Source organism: Gossypium hirsutum, chromosome A12 (genome assembly GCF_007990345.1).
Source record: "Gossypium hirsutum isolate 1008001.06 chromosome A12, Gossypium_hirsutum_v2.1, whole genome shotgun sequence".
Taxonomy (NCBI): domain Eukaryota; kingdom Viridiplantae; phylum Streptophyta; class Magnoliopsida; order Malvales; family Malvaceae; genus Gossypium; species Gossypium hirsutum.
The window spans coordinates 99,079,969-99,084,821 of NC_053435.1; the positions used below are offsets into that span (position 1 = coordinate 99,079,969).

Consider the following 4,853-nt stretch of genomic DNA (forward strand, 5'->3'; position numbering starts at 1 on the left):
TAATGTAAAAAATAATGGGTGATTATAGATTTTTAAATTAGTGTTTTTTACCCCGACGTGTCTATTTTATAATAATTTTTAATGTTTGAAGTTTTACTAAGTATTTTTATAAAAAAAAATACAAATTAGTTAACGCTTGTATGTTTAATGTTTAAGAAAAAAGTTATTGTATCAATTGTTAGATTTTTTATTTGCATTCTCATACTAAAACTCTATCTACTAACTAATTGCCGAATCGAAAAATGACAAACTGGTGTGTTGTAAGAGAGTGGTGAATTGTGATCATTAGGGGAATGGATAACCGTGGAACGAATCATGACCATCAAGCAGACAGTTGCCATATTCAAGTAATCAAACCACCAGTTGAACCTGATCGCAAGACGTATCTTCAATAATTTCAACATAAAACATTGTTTCAATATTTTTCCTTTAAAAACTCTTCTATTTATGACAATCATATATAAGTCATTGGAATTCATTCACAGTCTAACGAATAAAATCTCTGTTTTTATACAATACATGCTTATAATATACTAGATTTACTATACACTTAGGGGGAAAATTATGTAATAAATGTTTTTTTTTTTAAATCACTTAAAAAACAATAGATACTCTATGTAAAATAGTAAAATTAATTGTTTATCATATATGATTTTTAATTTGGGTTCAAATAAAAATGATTTATTTTGTAAATGAGAAAATATTTTAGTAATTTCATAATTGAGTTGATGTTTATTGACCCACGACACCAACTCAATAAAATATTTATCACCATAATTAAATTAAAAAGTACTTACATTGATCTTTTAATAATAATATTATGCTTCTCAATTAACAAAGATTAATTTTGTTGGTAAATTAAATATTTTTCTCTCAAAAAATATTTGTATGATTTATATTTAAAAAATTATAATCATATGCTATTACATTTCTATACAATTGGCTCATGTTATTATAGAAATAATTAATTGGTTGTTATGGAAATAAATAATTACGTTAAAAAAGTATAAATGTTATATGATATGTGATATTTAAAAAAAAAATACAGAAAAACGTTTGCGTTGATTGATGGTACCATAATGTTGTAATTAAATAATCATAGATATGTACAAATTTTTGGACTTAAAGAAAGCCTAAAATAAGGAATTAATTGATAAATAATCAAATCTCATAAATTTAGAAACTTATATGCGAAAAAAAGTTTGCATTATTATTTATTTTTATAAATTTGCATTGAGAAGAAAAAATTAAATGTTTTCAATACAAATTAATTTAATTGGTAAACTACTAAAATAGTCACATTTGTTTACCTCTTGTTACATTTTAGTCACTTATGTTTGAAATGTTATGTTTTAATCACTTATGTTATCATGTTATAACATTTTAGTTATTAAGCTGTTAATTGCCATTAACGGTGTAATGGTAAGCTGATGTTACACGTTAAATCATCATTTCAAACAATAATTTTAGGTTAATTTATACAATCGTTCCCCATATTTTTCTCATTTTGAGCAATTTAATTTTTTTCTTTATTTTTCATTCTCTTTTGCTTCTCCCTTTGTTTTCATCCTTTTTCCATTTCTTTTAACATAGTTTTTCTATGTTTTCCATTTGTTAAAACTAGTTCCTATACTTTTTGTCTTTTTGAATAATTTAGTTTTTTCGAGCGAGGCAAGCTTGTGGATTAGTTTTAACAAATGGAAAACATAGAAAAACTATGTTAAAAGAAATGAAGAAGGGAGGAAAACAGAAGGAAAAACAAAAGTGAATGGAAAATAAAGAGAGAAAAAAAGTGAAAAGAACATAAAAAAATTAAATTGCTCAAAATGAAAAAAAAATATAGGGATCAATTGTAAAATTTAACCTAAAATTTTTGTTTAAAAGGATGATTTAACGTACCACGTTAGCTTACCTTTACACCGTTAATGTCAATTAATGACTCAATGACTAAAATGTTACAATACAATAACATAAGTGACTAAAATGTAACAATTCAAACATAAATGACTAAAATATAACTGGAAACAAACAAAAGTGACTATTTTAAGAATTTACCCTTATTTACTACACGTTTCCATTGAACAATTAACGGCATGTTTGGTTGGGTGTATTGGCATAGCCAATACACCCCTAATCGGTGGGGCCTACTTAAGACGCTTCTATGCCATTGTTTGGTTCGTGGTTTTTCTATTACGGCTGTAATACGCGACTAACTTAATCGGTGAAATCCACCGATTTCTAATACACCCCATTTGCTCAGATTAGGCTCCGCATAAGTTTACCATCCCTGTTATACCCTCCCATCTGCTTCCCCGTTTCTCTTCTGTTCCTTCTAGCCTCTGCCGAATTCGTTGTTGGCAAGTTAATCCCCTCCAGATTTGTTTCACTCTGCTGATTCTGCATGTAATCGGTTTCCCCTTTTCTGATTACAGCTTCTTCTTCATCGCACTGTGCCCGGATTTGGTTATTTACAGGTTAGTGTTTTGGGTTTTTAAGCTTTCCATTCCTCCTAATTTATTCCTCTTCTTGGTTGCCTTGCCTGCGCCTAGTTATCGCCATTTCTGCTTCTTTCCAGGCTCCACTCAAGGCTTCAATCTATTTCAAAGGAAATCCATATTCATTACAGGTTAACTAAACCTTCAATTTACAAGCCATATGTAATCATGTTTCATTTTTTTTAATTTTGGGTCTCTGCAAGATTTGTTCTTTTTGGGGTTTTGAATTCTTTTTATTGTTATGTTTAGTTAATCCTTGAATTTATGTTGTTTAGAGATGGTGAATTTAACAGAAGTAATATAGTTGATGTCAGTATTCATGTCTGTGGAAGAAATGATTAGAAGAGTTAATTATAACAAGAGAAATGGAAATAAGGTACAATTCACTGCGTTAAAAGCAGTACCTTTTCGTTGAACAAAACTCCACCAGTAGGGTTATATTTGTCGATAGATTTATGGATGAATGCCTTCAAGTCTGGACTGTTTTCTATCTCAAGAATCTTTAAGGCTGGGAAGTCAACAGTATAATCTTCATGGAAAAATCCAATGAGTTTCTGAAGATCTTTCAATTTGAGGGAGTTCAATCGAGGGAAGCAAATTAATCCTCTGTTTTAGAATGTTTCTTCGATCTGCTTCTCCATTGATATTATCTCCTGCATGCATTTGCATTCACTTACTTCCAAGAAAATTGATGGTAATTTGAATTACGAAATAGATTCAGTTTAAATAGTTTCTTGGTTTGCACGTTGAAGGAAATTGGGTTCTTTTCTTGGAGCATTTGTGATTTACTTTTGTAATACTTGTTGTAAATCTGTTCATAAGGAACTCATAAATGCTATGGCATTTACAACAATTTTCATAAGTTGTTCATAAGGATGAGGATGCCAAGGTTTTAGGAGTTTTCTAGGGGGATTCACTGCAGTTGAATTTCTGTTAAAAGATACAGCATTCTTTGGAATTTGAACTGGTTGCCTCTGTTTGCTTAAATGGATTGACCTAATGTTTCCCCCTGATTGTTGTAGATATGGAGAACAGTGCTGTTGCTGCCTTTTAAGCTCATTACAGTATTCTTGCATGAAGCAAGTCATGCAATTGCCTGCAAACTTACCTGTGGTCATGTAAGAAAGCCCTTTCCTTTATCACATGTCATATGAAGGGTTTAAACATGTCTTTAATGTGACCTTTAGATTTTGGCTGCATAATTTTTCTACTAACCCATCTTGCTGGTTTTAGTCTTTGGATTATGGTCTGCTCAATTATCAATGTTCCTTTATCAGCCAACTAGTCTAGTTGAAGTCCTATAGGTGTTATTTGGAGATGTGCGTGTAAGAAGTGACTATTTTTAATGTGGCAGGCACTTGTTGATGCCCCGGATATGGTAAGAGGCCAAATGAACTTCAAGAGGCTTACATTGACAGATATCACAATTGACATTCCACGTGTTCCCAAGAACAAATGGGTTGATCGAAGCTATGGAGAAGGCTGGTAAGGAAGACGACAGCTTTCACCAGCATTTGTAATGTTATTTCTTGAAGATATGTTTTCTTTCTTATCACTCTTATGTTAACTTACAGATGTTAAGAACAAATGGGAAAGTAGCTCGTGGGGTAGAAAGTTGATTGTCCAGAAGAGAAGAGCATCTCTCAACGACTTTGATAGGTTCAAGCTTATGTTGGCTAAGATCAAGGTCAGTTTCCGATACACCCCCTATTGTGTCTACCCGTTTTATACCAGAGTTCTTTTCTTGAAAGCACTTCCTCAAAACTTCAATCGAAGCTTGACGAGCTGTAATACGGTTTTGCAGAGGTCTGGAGTCATCAAGCAAGAACTTGCTAAGCTGAAAAAGGAGAATGCATCTTGAATTTGATATTGAATCATGGATTTTTGTTAGTTTTTGTCATCAAACATTCTGCAGGTTGTTCTTTTTTGTAATTTTTTCTTTTATTTACAAATGATTAAAAAGATTAAAGATCAGTTGAGAGATCTTTGTTTGCTATATTACATATTTTATAGTGAGTTTAATAGCAGGATATTGCTTTGCTTGCTGCAATTTTTCGTATCAAAATTCTGGTATTTATTTATATTCCCTTTATAGCATAGAAAAATAAGACACTTAAGCTGTTTAAGTTTATAAGCTTCAAAATAAAAAGTTTTGATGTATTGTTTAGACAAACTCGAGCTGCTTAAGCTAGATATCGAGTTAATTATCTTACCTTAATTTATGTGTGTATATACTAAGTTTTGCTGATAATAAATATTAACCATTCATTCAGATAATTTTCCCATACATATGTATTTGTGTATATAAAATCATGCATTTGTAAAGTAATAAAACACTGTCCAATACAACCAAGCATT

The 4,853-nt window shown here is 30.8% G+C and overlaps 1 long non-coding RNA gene across 2 annotated transcripts; it reads left to right on the forward strand.

The window, feature by feature from the left end:
• The first annotated feature begins 2,607 nt into the window (after positions 1 to 2,607).
• LOC107889811 (uncharacterized) lies at positions 2,608 to 4,545 on the forward strand. 2 transcript variants are annotated; one of them, XR_005906429.1, is made up of 5 exons: positions 2,608 to 2,626; positions 3,518 to 3,613; positions 3,850 to 3,980; positions 4,070 to 4,182; positions 4,300 to 4,545. It is a non-coding gene; the product is annotated as an uncharacterized lncRNA (long non-coding RNA). The 2 variants fall into 2 exon arrangements; XR_005906428.1 differs by lacking the exon at positions 2,608 to 2,626 and having other exon boundaries at positions 2,678 to 3,613.
• The last annotated feature ends 308 nt before the right edge of the window (positions 4,546 to 4,853 follow it).